Source organism: Schistocerca serialis, chromosome 1, assembly GCF_023864345.2.
Source record: "Schistocerca serialis cubense isolate TAMUIC-IGC-003099 chromosome 1, iqSchSeri2.2, whole genome shotgun sequence".
Classification (NCBI taxonomy): Eukaryota; Metazoa; Arthropoda; class Insecta; order Orthoptera; family Acrididae; genus Schistocerca; species Schistocerca serialis.
In genome coordinates this window covers 1049992470-1050010489 of record NC_064638.1, presented here as the reverse complement: position 1 = coordinate 1050010489, position 18020 = coordinate 1049992470, and the positions used below count along the sequence as shown (strand labels likewise).

Here is an 18020-nt window from a genome sequence, read left to right as displayed (position 1 = left end):
ATAGAAGAGCATGGCAATTAGGGAAGTCAGTCTTGCATAAATTTACAAAGATTAAGCTAAAACGCCATGATGTTTTACCCATTTGCTGGAGTTGGCGTTTAACGTTCGGAAACCTTTTGTACTGGTGCACTTGTATTTAAACTTTATTTCAAGTTAAGCAATTTCATTAACGACCTGCACTACTTATTTAAACAGCAGGACTTCTATAATGATATACATAAAACTGTACTGTTAGTTTTAGACTCAATTTGCACGTCATAAATATTTTTATTTTAAGCAAGTTCCCATTGACTGCAGCTGACGTAATGCACCAAATTGGCGCGCTATTTAAGGCGTAGCAGCACAGTCAGTAGCGGCAGTTATCGTCTTGGCAATGCACAGCTGCTCAGCACGTCGCCAGCTCCAGCAAATGGGTAAAACATCACACCTTTTTGGTTTAATCTTAGGATATTTATACGAGACTGACTACCCTAATTACCATGCGCACTTTTATAATCTTTACAGTGCAAGCAATCTGAAGGTGGCCTACTGCTCGTGTCGAAACCGGTTACTTCAAATGAATGATATTTTGCGATCGTGACTGTTTCTTCATAAGCAATTATCACAAGTAAGATAGCTGACACTGCCGAGCATGTTGATGACGACCTACATGTATTTCAACCTGTTTACTGAATTTAAGCCGTGGCCTACCTACACATTTTTTATACCCCACGCTTACTTACTTCTGGTATCACATAGACAATTCTTTGATGGCTGTGGATGTGTCACATCAACATATCTTCTTTTGGTCAAGTTTGAAAAAGATTTGTCTTATATCGACTCACTTCTCAGAGAATAATTTACGTTCAAATTCAAATGGCTCTGAGCACTATGGGACTTAACATCTGAGGTCATCAGTCCCCTAGACTTAGAACTACTTAAACCTAACTAACTTGAGGACATCACACACATCCATGCCCGAGGCAGGATTCGAACCTGCGACCGTAGCAGCAGCGTGATTCCGGACTGAAGCGCCTAGAACCGCTCGGCCACCACGGCCGGCAATAATTTACGTGACCTTGGTATATTTTAAGTAGCCTTTTTTCTTGTAGAACAAAACAAATGAACATATATGAGCGTCCTTCAGACTCGGCTTTCTTTCCTCGGATGTTTAACATTTAAGATGTCTATTGTAGTAGTCTTAAACTCAATCAAATAATTATCACAATATTCATGTATTGTGTGATAATGTGATTGAGACATACCTGACCTGCATCCTTGATTACTTATATGTACGGCTTTTATGCTTCTGCAGTTTATTATAGAAGTGAAGCAACAGTTGGGTGATGTGATGACGAGACGCCATCCGTTTAGAACTACGTGAATCACTGATTTTCTCATTTTACAACCTGTAGTCTTATTTGCGCTTGAAACGAAGCTCGAAATCCACTGCTGTACATTGCGATGCATTTCGTCGTATTTTATTGCAATATAACACGGTCGTACATCACCCGAATTAATGCTGTCAAACAGCGCACTCCTTTCCCACGTATAATTCCTCGAGCACAAAGGCAACAAGAAAAAGCGCAGAGCCGGCTGTGGAAGGAGTTAGCCCATTTAGCTTAGTCCACGTCTGTAAATGGCAGCGCTACTCTCACATCGCGTGTGATCAGCTCCGCAGTAGATTACCAAGTTAATAACTGTTGCAGAACACGAGTTTAGTCGAGATTGCGCCGACAGTACCGTCAAAAAAGCTGAAGTCGATAACGATGGAGTGCAGCGCACTCCGCCAGTGGCCACGCATATATCAGGCAAACAGCTCATAGCTATCAGGTTTCCCGTATGCGGACAGGGCAGGGCAATGCAAACAGCGCACTTCGACGCGTCCAGTGATTGGGACGCAGTGTGACGGTAATGAGCGTGAAACGCACGCACACACATGCACATGCACACGCACACACACACGTTTCCAATGCCACAGGTCAATAACGTCCACAACAGGGGTAGTTACCTGTTGAGCCTCAGTTAATGGCAATCGGAGAATACAATGGCTGGTGGGACGTGAATTCACATGTTTTAATCCTAGTTCACGTAATATGGTCTTGCGTGATCTGGGGCTTAATTGTTGTTCTGACTTACTTCCATGCTTCGTTTCTTCTCCGAATCCATTACAGGGCGTTTGCCCGTTTTCATCATTGTTTGAAAGTATATCTTACACGTTAATAAAGTACCGGTTGGCACGAAGAATTTCTTCGCTCGTAGATCTACAGTCAGTTAATAATATTATATGTTGCCAGAGGCATGGGACCATTAGCGAAAATACACTCATTATCAATTTGAGCGGCGTTATCTTTCACATAACTGGAAGAGTACCTCTCGACCGCGACAGTCGGACAGACGTTGGGCTTTTTGTGAACCACCCTGTCAATAGCGTCTACCTCGACTCAGATATCAAGGTCAGCCCGCCAATGCATAGCAAGGAGAGACACCAGATGCTACCACGTACTGTAACAGCGTACGGACAGACCGCTACGCAACAGATCACTTCCTATTACTTCTAGACAACAGTTACAATAATATCAGCGCTAAACCGTGCAGTAGAAAGCCAATGCGCACAGGAGAGTCTCTGTTAGCAACACGTAATTTCTGAGATTAATATGAGGAAAGGAACAGCACCATTCGAGGCTGGTACTATAAATAAAACATGTTTTTAAAGGAATCATTATTTTGCACGCGCGGCTCTACAGTGAACATTAATTCTTAACTGTGACTAACAGTTTCTGCGTTTGCACCATTTCCAAACGCTTTGAGGGATCAAACACAAACGAGATTAAATGCCATGTCGTCGTATCTGCCATCTTATGCAATACGGGATACATAAAATTCAGATACGTTGAATGCGACGTTATTCAATCTTCCGTACAGATGTACCGACACTAACATTTTTAAACTATACTATCATTGTAAAAAGAATGCACTGAAATTGATGAAGGGTAAGTCGCCCGTGCTTGTACACTAACTCTCAGTCAATCCTGTAAAAATATGGATAAGGAACTTCTGGGAAGTCATAGACATACTAAATTAAACTGAAGGCGACAGACAGAAAGCTGATGTATTAAATTCTGCATTCAAAAATGCAAACACGCGTGAGGATGCTACAACACTTTTTTTTTAATCGTCGCACACACTCACAAATGAGATGTGGAAGAACAGTAAAGACTACTGAAGCTGAACAAGACGCCACTGCCTGACGGAAATACTGTTGATTTCTCTCGGAATCATACCTTTCTTCCTAGCTCATACCTGTTCAGAACTCTCCCGCTGTGAGGTGTTCCGCGTGAAGGAGGGCGGAGGAGTGCGAATCATTCCTGTTAATTCAGAGGATAAAACAACAGATGCACAGAAATAAAGACCACGACTGCTAGCGCCCATTATCGCAGAATTTTGGGGCCTGTTTTAAGCTCTAACATTATGATGATCCGGAAGGAAAATATCTACTGAAGGAACTAGTACGGTTCAGGAGGAAACCATTGTGTTTTGAAAAACTTGCCTTGTTCACACATAGGAAATAAAGGTGTAGGGATAGATGCTTTTCTAGATTCCCAGAACACTGTCCCACACTGTCGACGAATAACAGAGATAGGATACTAACTAACTTTACAGATAAGTGATTGGTTCAGAAACAACCAAATCTAGTAATGGAATCCAATAAGTCATATAGTACGGCTAACGTTCAACATAAATGAAACTAAACTCAGGTGTTTCACAAGAAAGCGTAATAGAATCAAAACTTCTTAGTACGTACAAAAGATGTCAGATTGCACCAGCCGTACATTCAGATGTTTCATTGGTGGTATCGGTGTTCCCTGCAGGAAAGAATACGATTTTAAGGAAACCAAGAAAGACTTGTGCAGCACTTTCAGTTGGTGTACTGAAAGTAATCTCTTCTTAAACGAGGGAAAATGTAAGATAACGTGATAACTAAAACAAGAACGCTGTAGTGTGTGGTTACAAGATATAAACACTGAGCTGAATACGTTAGTTACATCATTTGAACGATTCTTCTACCTAACTGATGTGGAAGTAGTCAGTTTACAAGATATATAGACATCATTAGTGTTAAAATTAATGAACACATTTTTCAGTTCTAATCATGCAACTACACTTACAAACTAGGATATTTTCACAGGCTACCAATTTTTAAACATAAATTCGTCCATGGAATAGAGGAAGTTATTCTGAAGAAATAATTTTAGCTAAGATTTAAAACTTGCTTTGGTACCTGCCAGACATTTTATTTTATTGAGCAAACGATCGAAAATTTTTTGTTGCTGTATACTGAACTCCTTTCTGAGTCACTGACATTTTAGCAATGGGTAATAAAGGTAATTTTTTCCTCTAGTGTCGTAGATACGGATATCACTGATTTTCCCAAATTATGATGGATCATTTTTGAAGAGAAGTTTCTGGAATTTCCCGAATCGTTTATATGTCTGGGGTAATGTTAGAAAACGGCACAAAATGAGACGAACACGTGAAGTCAGTAGTAGAGATGGAAAATGGAAGACTAGGATTTCTTGGGAAAGTTCAGTGAAAATGCGATGTACGGTAAAGAAAACCGTTTAGCAGATTCTAGTGCCACCAGTTCTATGGTACAGGTCTAATGTTTACAGGCCCTATTACGTAGCACGAGGTACGCATCGAATTCAGAAATGCACTGCTAGAATCGTAAAACATTAGCACACCGTGTAGAAAAAGACAACGGTGACGCTCAGGAATCGTAGCAGGTACTCAGAATGATGACGCTGTTCTTGTAAAGCGCTGTTGAGTCAACACAGAGAAACGGTGTTTAAAAAGGGCTGTAGAACAGATTTGGTGCCACCATTATACAGTATTTAACTAAATTCCGTTTACAGACGTTGAGGACTTTTAATGAGGACCTGGGCAGTTATGACTAGCACAGAGATTAATGTCTGGAAACGTACGGCTTTCCCGCTACACGCAAAATAGCACGACACACGTTTAAACAGCCCGCATTTTCGGCGCCGCTGACTGAGGTATTAAGTAGACATTCACCGATCACCTGATATTTCATGCCCACTGCAGGGTTATTTACGTGCGATTCAGTTGAGTTTGTCATTTACACAAAGAGGACTGTACCGGCTATACTGCTTGGGGGTCTTTGTTCATACTGTACTACAGTGCAGTAGTAATCGTTCACTACAATGCAGAATGCAAGCTATACGTACATTTCCGTTTTAGTATGATGCTGTTGATCATGGTGAACTACACGTTTGCGGAATACGCCGACATGATATTACTGAACGGCGAAGCTCGGTGTAGTGGGAGGGCTGCTCTTGACTGGTATGCGAGCGTTTTCCACACCGCCAGACACCTTGGCGCTCCCTCTTCGCTACGGTGTACCTCCGGACCTCTGAGACGGGCACATTCGCCACCGGCAGGGCCGACTGTGGTGGTCCATAGCGGCGCCGCACACCCGCTTTTGAAGAGGCTGTACTCCATGCCATGGAAGAGGATGCGACGACGAGTTTCAGAAACACAGCAGGTACACTGAATCTGGACCACCGAAATGTCCGGCGTGATCTGCTTGAGCAGCTGTTACAGAAAGTAAAAGCAATGCAGCCACAGAACTTTGCGAGGCGAGCCCCAATTCAGCACGTGGTTCTTACAACGTTGCGTTGACGAGCCCTGCTTCGGCGGAGTCTTTTCACGGACGAAGACAAGTACAGCACAGAAGACGTTCCCAATTCCCACAACAGTCATTTGTGGGCTGAAGAAAACCTGCAAACTACGCACCCCCCCGGGTTTCGGGAACGATAAGGTCTGAACATTTGGAAAGGGTTCCTAGACGGACGTGTGTGGGCCGTATCTTGTTCGGCGTACTTACGATTCCTTGACGGCGTATTGCATGGGCTCCTGGAAGACGTGCGACTGCATGAGAGTCGAAACATGTGGTTCGAGCATGATGGCGCAAAACCTCATCTCTCACGTGCGGCCTTATATCAGCTGGACTAATGGTTTGGCCAGAATAGGTCATGATGGCCCAACTGCCTGGCTTGCGTGTTCTCCAGACATGAACCCGCTATACTACTACCTGTGGGGTCACACGAAACCCTTGATTTACAAGACCCCTGTAGCATCCGATGAAGACCTACTGGCGCGGGTTATGGCTGCGGCGGATGCTACAGCATAAGGGATTGGTGTACCGGAATATGGTACAGAGGTACCGTATATCTGTTGACGTCTGTGATCATCACATCGAGCGCTACTTGTAAGTGGACCCAGACGACAAGCAGCAAGTATTAGAGAGCAGCAAGTGATGTATTTTGCGCGTGTCGGTAAAACGGTACGTTACTGGACAAGAATTCCTACATATATTAAACTTAACCGTATTGATCTCCTCTACAAGTCCTCGAAGTCCGTCAACAGAACTTACACCAAGTTGTAAAAAGATTCATCCAGTTTTAGAAGACTACATTTTCTAGATGAATGAAGGCGAATTTTAACTTACGGAAAGAACTATAAAATTTTTATTTTCAAAAGAACCAACAGAATATGTTATGCATGTACGCAGAACCTTGGGGTGCCTTTCACAGTTGCATTTAGGATCAAAATTTTCATTCACTTTTGGCCAAAGTCTTCAATTTGCTCCCCATCTGACGCTCGACAATATCTAGACGATAGTCAAACTGGTTCAGTCTCCGCGCTCATGTCTGAAGTTCCTGCGTCTACTGCGTTGCTTTTCGGCGTTACGGCTGACGTGGAGTTGTGGAAGCGCATATATGGAGTTTTTCACAAACACCCACCGAAAAGCACACAGTGAGAGATGAGGTGACCTTGGAGGTCCATGCTGCAGTGCGAGATGTGTACGCTCCTTACGGCTGATCCACCGTTTAACCAGAGCAGGGCGTCCTGTGCTGCACTGCACTCGCGATAAAAACCAAGCCACACAATTCTAGTTGTAGATCGAAGTGAATCATACCTGTTGAAATGGAGATCGCAAGACGCCTTTCATTGCTATGTTATCGCACTGCCGACTCGACACACAGTCGGTAATGAATAGGGCTGGACAAACGGTAATCGCGTCCGACCGCGCACGATACAGTAACGAGCGCTGTCCCGGCAATCAGGTGGCGTTTGACTCACGCGTCGCGAGAGAAAGCGGTCCCAGAATTTACGAACTAGTCACAAAAATAAGGTTTGCTTGAAATCTGCCAGTTTCGTGTAAGACAGGGAGAAGCAGCAATAAACCCTAGCTCCATACAAACACTGATTGTATTTGAACAAATTTGCACTAATAGTTGTCATACGGTATTTATGGCTATATAAAAGTTCACGGTGATTTCAAGAAAATTCTAAGAGTCATATTCAAAAATATTAACCTGTCTCTGAACCCAATAAACCATTTTATTTGCTGAATAGACGACAACGATTTAGCAAGTGAGTGGGAGAAGAGCATGTCGATTGCAGTTCACACATACGAATAACGTGTAAAAAAGGTACCATCTTTGAATGAAGATGTTAAAACCGTAGAAAAATGTGAACTGAATGCCAAATACACGAAGTAAATCGTGTAAAACTGAGTGTACTTCCGATCGTGAGAATAAATGACAGCGGCAGCCAGAAGGGCTCGTCGTGGAGATAGTGCCGACATACGCCACTAGATCGAGGATTAGACTAAATTTCAATGAGTTACATTCTGTAAGAGAGTGCATCCGAGTTATAAGGTTATTTCTATTATTAAAATGCAGGATCATGATGAAGAAATCGTTTCGTGCTAAATATTTATTTATGAGCCAGCTAGTTTGATGGCGTTAGTCACATTTTCAGGACACTTACATTTCACTTCATAACTTAGTTGAAGTGACAATCAGCGGACGAACCAGCATTCTTTGTCCAATTGCAATAAAAATGCTGAAGTGCCAAGAGGTCGGTATTACAACTGGGCAGAAAATGTTGCGTAGTCTACTGGATATAGCTTGAAAATAGGTGCGTATCCCTGAAGATGTGGCCCTAACGCCATAAATAAATATTTGTCATAGATCTGAAGTGGCGTGTTTCATCATGACACAATTTCACAGTTGTGTATGCCCAAATACAAAATTGTCTGCAAAATCCATAATGAATTAATACTGCTAAGAGACCGTACGGCGATCGAAAGGTCGGGCTAAGCACGAAATTTCTCGAACTGTGACGTCAACAGCTCGAGCCATTCGAGCCGTGCACAAGCATAGCACTACAGTCCGATTCGCGAACGATGGTGGTTAGCACAGGTTTAGGCACGGACGAGGGTTGCATGTTGCCGGTTCCAAGTGACAGTTCCGATACACGCATACATGTGCTCTGTGCCTGAAGAAAGCAAGTGTCCTGCAAATTGTGTGTCTCGCTTGCTCATGTAGAATTTGTCGCTTATTACCACCTGGAGCGAAAACAACTCGCAAGAAATGGAATAAGGATTCACTAAATCACTCGCACCGATCACAGTTAATGTTCGCATTGGCTTCAACAATCACAGCAGGGCGCTCAGAACAGTGCTGACCCCATATTTGTAAAAATGAAGTGCTAACAAAATGTCAGTTTGGTTTTCAGAAAGGTTTTTCAACAGAATATGCTTTCACTGATCAAATATTAAATGCAATGAATAACCAAACATCACCCATTGGGATATTTTGTGATCTCTCCAAGGCTTTTGATTGTGTGAATCATGAAATTCTTCTAGATAAGCTTAAGTATTGTGGTATGAGTGGGACAGTGCACAAATGGTTTAATTCATACTTAACTGGAAGAATGCAGAAGGTTGAAATTAACAGTACAGATAGTCTACAAAAACCAGCAGAGTCCTCTAACTGGGAAGGTATCAAGAATGGTGTCTCACAGGGTTCAGTCTTGGGTCCCTTATTGTTAATATATATTAATGACTTGCCAGTCTATATTCATGAAGATGCAAAGTTAGTTCTTTTTTATGATGATACAAGTATAGTAATTACACCCAAGTAGCAAGAATCAGCTGAGGAAATTGCAAATAATGTCTTTCATAAAATTATTGAGTGGTTCTCTGCAAATGGACTCTCACTAAATTTTGAGAAAACACAGTTTATACAATTGTGTACAGTAAATGGCATAACACCATTGATAAATATAGACTATGAGCGGAAGTCTGTTGCTAAGGTAGAGTACTCAAAATTTGTGTGCACTGATGAGAAATTGAATTGGAAGAAACACATCGATGATCTGCTGAAACGGTTAGGTTCAGCTACTTATGCTATTAGGGTTATTGCAAATTTTGGTGGTAAACATATCAGTAAATTAGCCTACTATGCCTATTTTCATTCACTGCTTTCATATGGCATCATATTTTGGGGCAATTCGTCATTAAGAGAGAAAGTAATCATTGCACAAAAGCGTGTAATCAGAATAATAGCCGGAGCCCACTCAAGATCACTTTTATTTAAGGAACTCGGGATATTCACAGTACCTTCGCAATACGTATATTCACTTATGAAATTTGTCATTAATAACCCATCCCATTTCAAAGATAACAGCGAAGTGTACAGCTACAACATTAGAAGAAATGACGATATTCACTACTCAGGATTAAATCTCACTTTGGCACAGAAAGAAGTGAATTATGCTGCCACAAAAATCTTTGGTCATTTGCCAAATAGTATTAAAAGTCTGACAGATAGCCAACCAACAATTGAAAGCAAATTAAAAGATTTCTGGATGACAACTCCTCCTACTCAATAGATGAATTCTTAGATATGAAGTAGTAACCTTAAAAAATTAATTAATTAATAATTTTGTGTAAATAAAACTTATGTTAAAGTGACATGTTCCACATCATTACGACATGTCGTATTCATGATCTATGGAACAAGGATTAATGCATGTATGTATGCACTGGCTGCCGGAGTACAAGCTTAAACTCGATTCCAGTTACAGTAAAGAAAAAACAAGAGAGGGAGGAATGGAAGGAGCTAGTTGCACCAGGGAGATGTGTAGCTGCAACCACTTGATCCGGGAACTTACAGCTGGAGCAAACAAACTTTCAGTTTCTATGCGACAGTTACAATTTATCCCAGGTTTATACTTTCATTCAGGTCGGGCGACTCTTTTTGAAACACCCTGTGTTACTGCAAGCACGAATCCAGCGCAGGTGACACGGTAACGACACGTACCTGTGGCGACGCAGGAGCACTCATCCGCACTCGCAGTCAGCTGGGCCCAGTTCGAGGCGACTGTTCACGCGGCCGCAGACAGCGCAGGTGGCCGCCCCCGCAATGCTATCAGGCGCGGCCCGCTTCCCAGCCACTGAGCCAATGCCTCACCTCAGTTCAGCTCACCTCCCACCGCTGTTACAACACGCGGGGCGGCCGACCCCCACTAGCCTTGACGCAGTTCGCATTCACACGGCTCACGTGCGACGCACGCTGCGAGCGAGAGTCGCAGCCAGCCGAGCATCCTTTTGTTCTCGTCTTACCGCTGCACGCGGCTGCGGGCTTCTTAAGAAGCCACGATATCCAGGGACGCATTCTGAAGGCAACACTCGTGCTGAAACCACAGCACTCCCTCTTCATAACGGAGCCTAGTACTCGCCCCATTACATTATTATAATCCATCTACATGTACCTGTACATACAAAGCGCGAATTATAAAATTTTCTCAGCGAACTGAGTAGGCTGTTCAGATTGATGGAGTTTCTTCACCGCCTCAGCTCCATTCCTAATATTCGGTTCTCGTTGGATATGGAAAAATATTGTTGTCTGCCTTTCTTGGCTATCTTGGTTAGACGAAAGAATGATGGCTCTCTGGGGCATTCAGTTTATCGCAAGCCTAGTCATATTGATTTGAATTTGCAAGCGTCAAGCTGACATGACCCATCCCAAACTATGAGTGTCCTTACAACAATCGTACACACAGATGACACTATCTCGGATCTAGGTAGTTTCTACTAAAGAGCTCGTCCACCTCAACACAGTGTTCAGAAAAAAATGAATTTTCCACGCAGCTGATAAATAGAGCACTGTCCGTAACAACAAGAATCAAGAAGTGGATAAAGAGGAGAAAAAAAATGTTCAACTGTGTGTGAAATCTTATGAGATTTAACTGCTAAGGTCACCAGTCCCTAAGTTTACACACTACCTAACCTAAACTATCCTAAGGACAAACACACACACCCATGCCCGAGGGAGGACTCGAACCTCCGCCGGGACCAGCCGCACAGTCCATGACTGCAGCGCATAAGACCGCTCGGCTAATCCCGCGCGGCAAAGAGAAGAACAGGCCGGAAAAATCTTTAGCGGTTCGTCCTTTTGTGGGGAACATTCCATTTAAAACAGGAAGAATCCTCCATAAATTTCAGTGACTGTCATTTTCCGTCCGTCTAAGATTACAGACCTTTTGGGATTAGTGAGGGACGACTTTTTATTGTGGAAGGCCTGTATTTACAAAATACCTTGTCAATTTAATTGTTGTGGTCTTGTGTCCGAAGACCGGTTTGGTGCAGCTCTCCATGCTACTCCATCCTTTGCAAGCTTGTTCCTTTCCGAATAACTACTGCAATCTACGTCCTTCTGAATCTGCTTACTGTTTTCCATTGTACATCCAATGCAGTATGAGAGAACTATGATTTTTTTTGGGGGGGGGGGGGCGTGGGGACTCCATTGTTATAGAGTTGGATTGTTTGGGGGAGGAGATCAGACAGCGAGGTCATCGGTCTCATTGGATTAAGGAAGGACGGGAAAGGGCCGTGCCCTTTCAAAGGAACCATCTCGGCATTTGCCTGGAGCGATTTAGGGAAATCGCGGAAAACCTAAATCAGGATGGCCGGACGCGGGATTGAACCGTCGTCCTCCCGAATCCGTGGAATCCGTGGAAATACGCCTGGTGGAAAATCTGATGAACCGCGACAGCGGCTACCAGTTGGACAGTCCATGGAACTCCATCTCCTCGATTTGTTCTCATCAGAGACGAAAGAGTGCGCTAACGGCCGCGGCGAACAGCAACACAGAGGAGAACAGCTGAGTTCCGCGGTTCCATCAGGGATTTCGCTGTCTTCGCGAAGTGTGGGCCGTCTGTCAACCTGATTTTGACGACTGCGTGTTATACTTGCAGCGCGCTGTATACTGCTGAACTGAGCTCGTCTTCATCAGTCTACGATGGCTCACCAGAAAATGACTGCAGTTGCCTAGCTGAAATATCGTGTGATGTACTCGCATTAAACGACTTGCTGCAAGCCCTCACTTTCTTTGAATATATACACATACGGGGTATTCCAAAAAGAAGGCCCGGACATTGAACAAGCGCTAACAGAAAATCTGTTCGATATAATGAAACGATTTAAATGCCAAGTTCTTCCATTTGTACCTTAATAAGTTTCGATGTTGGCTCCATCTGTTGTTCTGCAGCCATCAAAATGATATTCTGTTGCATGCCATGTGTTTTGCAGCATCTCTGGTGTAACAGTCGCGACGGCTGTCGAAATTCTCTCCTGCAGATGCCTCAAATTTCAAAGTTTCTTCTGCCTAGAAAATGTTCTTTACTTATCCCCACAAAAAGACGTCTAAAGAGGTAAGATCAGGACTTCTGGCTGCCTAGGGATAAGGCGCATCGCTGCCTACCCAACCATTTGGGAATTTGTTGTTTAGTATGTTGCGCACTTCGACATGGTGATGAGGCGGGGCGCTATCTTCTATGAAAATGGTACACTGTTTGTTCTTGAATTTCTGCCATTTGGGGAAAAATAAACAGTTGAAGCATACACACCCAACTCGTCAGTATATCTGGGGCATTTTTGGTATGCGTAGAGCTTATGTGTAAGATAGATGGTACACTGAATTAAAATATGTTTTCCAGTATTACATAGGAAACACTTCCTAACGTCAATTATTTAGTCAAGAACCAGCTTTCGGCCTCTTACGCGGTCTTCAGGTGACAGCCAGATATCAGCAACACAGATAAAACGATGTAAGAATTAAACAGATGTTATTTGCACAAAGATAACAAAAATGACGTAGTGTGTTTACATATATAAACATTACTTTTTGTCACATACAAATAATTATATTAACTACAAAAGGAAGATATGGGTGAGCTACAGATTACATTGGAAGGCCTAAGAAACAAAACTGACAAAAATCAGGAAACTCACAGACAAACAAACCAGACTGCAAACGAGAATCAAGAGACAGACAATAGGAAGGGTGATTTCCGATGAAGAAAGAAGGATGAGATCCGAGAGAATGAGGAAGTACTGGGCTGACAAGAAACTGAAAAATTCTTTGTATAAAGTTTGCTAGAGTGGTCGAATGAAGGCCATAAGAAGTAAATAATAATAATAAAGGGGACAACAAAGTACTTTTATGTAGAGACACACAGAACAAATGTAGTAGTAGTAGTAGTAGTAGTAGTAGCAGTAGTAGTAGCAGCAGCAGCAGCAGCAGCAGCAGTTGACGAGGAAAAAGGGAACTGAGTGATTATTCAGTACTAAAGTCATATGTTTGTTGATTTCCAGTAGTGTTCTCTTTCTGCTTTTCTCAATAGAATGCAAAAGTTCAGAGTCTGCATCATATGAATGGTTTTCTGTTAGAAGATCATCGGCAAACGTATCTTTTTTCGTTAATCTCCAGCCCTTCTTATGTTCAGTGTTCAGGTAACTTTAGTGCCATAGTTATGTCTGTCTGACCGATACATAATTTTCCACGCTCTGTAAACGACAGGAATTACATTTGCTCGAAGCGAACAAAAGACTGTTACGGCTGAGAGTGAGGGAGGGAGGGGAAAGAGAGAGAGATAAGCTGTTTGTTGTTGTGCTTGCAGACTTTGCCAACATGACCACCAATAAATATGTTTAGTAAATTTCTTATACCCGATACAGTAAACAAGTGACTGGTACGACCTTCAGTTTCACGTGCCCTGCACAGTAACCTTGTACATAAACAAAGACGTTTCACATTACCGAAGAGGAGCGCGTCCTGTATCTCGTCTTAATTAAAATGAGTATCCTGCATCCGCCGTGCAGCCTTGCAATTACGAGCGAAACACGCTGATGAGCAGTGTGCGTCCTTCTCTCGGCTCACGTGCCGTCTAGGAACGGTCTTCAACAGAGGCGCAGGTAGCTCGAGAAGAAAGTGCTTGGTCGGATCTGAACCAGGCGCTTCGAAACGATTGACGGGAATATTCCCACGGTATTGCGCAAGGACGTACAATGAATTCCTTCAATTATAAAAGAGTTTCCATTCATTGCCAAACATTCCATATGTCACCCACATAACTTTTTATGATCTGTTTCAAGCATGGATAAAATATCTTTGTTTCTTATTGTAATGCAAGGAACAACAAACACATAGCACGTTTTCTGCACATTAGTACACAAGATGTACGTTATATTCTATCATGACTGTATGTCCTAATAATACACATATGTATTGGCTTCATTTCTCAGAGGATTAACAAGAAGTTTCTGAAGTCTGTAGTTGATTCAAATGACTCTAAGCACTATGGGACTTAACATCTGAGGTCATCAGTACCCTAGAATTTAGAACTACTTAAACTTAACTAACCCAAAACATCACACACATCCATGCCCGAGGCAGGATTCGAACCTGCGACCGTAGCAACCGTGCGGTTCTGTATTTTACAGCATGTTTTGTCGAACTGTTGCTTGACTGACGGCAGTATTTCACAAGACAGCGAAATTTGTGAACAACTACTTGGTAGCAAATAGAAATAATTACTTTATATTTTTCAGCCACCAAACACAGGCTTATGTCACATATAATTCGTCAGATATCCTTCCACATACAATGGCAACCAAAACAATTAAGCCATTATTAACAGTACAAAGAAGATCATTTTTATATGTTTTATGTTATTGTGTGTCGTATAGCGATTAGACATCAGACTGGCGTACAGACGATTTCAGTTTGCTTCCCCAGGAAGGCAAGATTTCTGAGACTAAACACTCTCCATGCATCCCCTTCTTACTGGGATAGCTTAATTTCATCACACAGTCAATCGGCACCTTGATTGCACTTTATTACAGCTTATAAGTAACGCCTGGTGTTTACTGATATGTAATCTATCTTTCCTTATGAGCTACGCACTATTCACAAGTACTTGCAACCGCCCTATCTTTACACTACCTTTTTCCCGAATATAGAACAGGCCCAACGTTTATTTTGGTATATCTAGTTTCGTTGCTGTAACAAAATACGAATGCTCTTCGGAAAATGAGGTCCGATCCGCCGCGAAATGGAAACCACAGTGGAAATAAAAAAGGTTTTATTTCCAACACTTTGATACACCTTCCAGCTATTTCTCCACATAGTCGGCGCTCCGACTTAAGACATCTGTTGTGTTGTACTAACTTTCCAACACCCTCGTCATAGAAGGCAGCCGTCTGTGCTTTCCGCCATTTCTCTACGCTGGTCTGCAGTTCTTTTTCTGAGACAAAATGTTGTCTTCATAGCCAACGGTTCATATGAGCAGAGGGAACAAGTTCGGCCTGTATAGTGGGTAATCAAACACCTCCCATCGAAAACAATGCCACTGCAGTGCGCGGCTGAGAATAGTCGTGAAGAAGAAAATGCATGATAGGTAAGTTATGTGGGGTTGCATGAAATCAGGCAAAATCTTGCAGCGGGCACCCACACTTGGTGGGAGACACTACTGTTCCAGGCATCTTTACGTGATCGCTGTGTGCTCAGAACTGAAAACAGCGGCGTGACGGGATCGACAGGCATAGTAGAGACACTACCCAACGCAACAGTGCAACTATCGTTTCCATTTCTCGACCTATCGGACGTTAATTTCCATATAGCCCTCGCACATAAAGACCTGTCCCTGTAATGAATTATATAATGGCCTAATATTCTTCATCTCTTATTTTTATACTAACAGCTCCGTCATTGTCTGCTATAATTCGGTCTATGGTCGACAATCTACATTCGGCATTTTCTCAGTGCTTTCCGCAATGAATAATGAAATAAACTTTCTTGTTTTCTTGTCAGTAATTATCTAATCGATGTAGAGTGTCTCTCCTAGAGAATTATTTGCTCTCAGTCTATTTTAGACCATGGTCGCCTTTCTGTAAATAAGCCGAGTTGAAATAATTTATTTTGAAAGGAAATTTTAAGGAGTTATCTGTCATTAATTTTGAGGTAATGACACACACAAGAACTATTTTAATCCATCTTTGCTCAACCACAACAACTCACTAGGTAACTACGGAAATACTTTACAATGTGCCTAGACCGTGACCTAGCTCTAATGTAGGTGGTCTGAATCCAAAAACCCCACACACTCTAAATTGGCCATCACGTAACACTTTACGTCCTACGTGCTTTTTAGTCTTCATCTACAAATTCCAAATTAGGGACAGTGCAGTTTAAGCACATCCAGCACACGTAAGATTGTACTTATCATTAAATGTTCCACCTACATTCCAGCAGAAGCGGTAAATCCGGGTTCGAGTTCCAGTCCAGCACAAAAATTTTTGCCATTGCATTTCCACAGTGCCCTGTACGACTCGAAGTCGCTAGTTTCCTACTCGCACTTTACTTCCCATTACTCTAGTTCGTACACAAAGCTAAAAAAACCTGTGTGTTTTCTTTGAATTGTGAAGTCTATCATAATCTGTTCAAAGAAGATAAATTTGCTTTTGGAAATGATTTCTAAAAATGTCTAAAAGGCATGAACTCTGTGCATTGTACACAAAGGTTATAATGACTTAAGGCGTGGGAACTTTATGTAATTGTGTTTTAACTTTAATAGTGTACTAAACGAAAGATGATGTATTTACTTTCATAACTTTTCATTAAGTATTCAAGTAAGGCACTAGATATATATTTGTAGTAAAGGAGTTTTGCTACTTGGGGAGCAAGTAGGTCGAAGTAGGGAGGATATAAAATGTAGACTGGCAATGGCAAGGAAAGCGTTTCTGAAGAAGAGGAATTTGTTAACATCGAGTATAGATTTAAGTGTCAGGAAGTCATTTCTGAAAGTATTTGTATGGAGTGTAGCCATGTATAGAAGTGAAACATGGACGATAAATAGTTTGGACAAGAAGAGAATAGAAGCTTTCGAAATGTGGTGCTACAGAAGAATGCTGAAGATTAGATGGGTAGATCACATATCCAATGATGAAGTATTGAACAGAATTGGGGAGAAGAGGAGTATGTGGCACAACTTGACAAAAAGAAGGGACCGGTTAGTAGGACATATTCTGAGGCATCAAGGGATCACAAATTTAGCATTGGAGGGCAGCGTGGAGGGTAAAAATCGTAGACGGAGACCAAGAGATGAATACACTAAGCAGAGTCAGAAGGATGTGGGTTGCAGTAAGTACTGGGAGATGAAGAAGCTTGCATAGGATAGGGTAACATGGAGAGCTGCATCAAACCAGTCTCAGGACTGAAGACAACAACAACAACAACAACAACAACATATATTTGTTGCTAAATTTTGTAAAGCTACAATAGTTTAAACTTCAAATGATGGTTGGTTGACTTAGGGGAGAGAACCTAACAGCGAGGTCATCGGTCCCATCGGATGAGGGAGGGATAGGGAAGGAAATCGGCCGTGCCCTTCCAAAGGAGCCATTCTGGTATTTGCCTGAAGAGATTTAGGCAAATCACGGAAAACCTAAATCAGGATGGCCGGACACGGGTTTGAACCGTCATCCTCCCGAATGTGAGTCCAGTGTGCTAACCATTGCGCCACCTCACTCGGTTTTTGAAATTTTGTCTCACTATGTTTTATGTGATACTAACTGAACCTCAGGAACAGACTGATCCATACTATAACTTGGATAGTACTGGCAGTTCAATGATCACTATACGAATCTAACCGAGCGTTTTCGCAGACTGTAAATTGTATGAGCTATATTTACTACTTGCTTTCTTAAAATAGTACTGTAGATCTTTAACTACTGTCTAATAAGACTTCTGTACATACTAACACCCTAAACAGCTAATGTATTTTCATATTTCTGTTAAACTGTGCAGTAATTTAGCTCACAT

The 18020-nt window shown here is 42.2% G+C and overlaps 1 protein-coding gene across 6 annotated transcripts in view; it reads right to left on the bottom strand.

Annotated features, from left to right (window-relative positions):
- The window catches only part of LOC126415026 (skin secretory protein xP2-like), a 547299-nt gene that overhangs the window by 369877 nt on the left and 159402 nt on the right, over positions 1 to 18020 (bottom strand). Inside the window, exons 1-2 of one of the 6 annotated variants that reach the window (XM_050083403.1) lie at positions 10179 to 10287; positions 3785 to 3845 (exon numbers count right to left, since the gene is read on the bottom strand). The exons of 3 other annotated variants lie outside the window; for them this stretch is intronic. The gene's annotated coding sequence lies outside the window, so the exon portion shown is untranslated. Of the gene's footprint in view, positions 1 to 3784; positions 3846 to 10178; positions 10295 to 18020 lie in introns of those variants that run through there. 2 more of the 6 variants (XM_050083400.1, XM_050083402.1) reach the window with 2 other exon arrangements.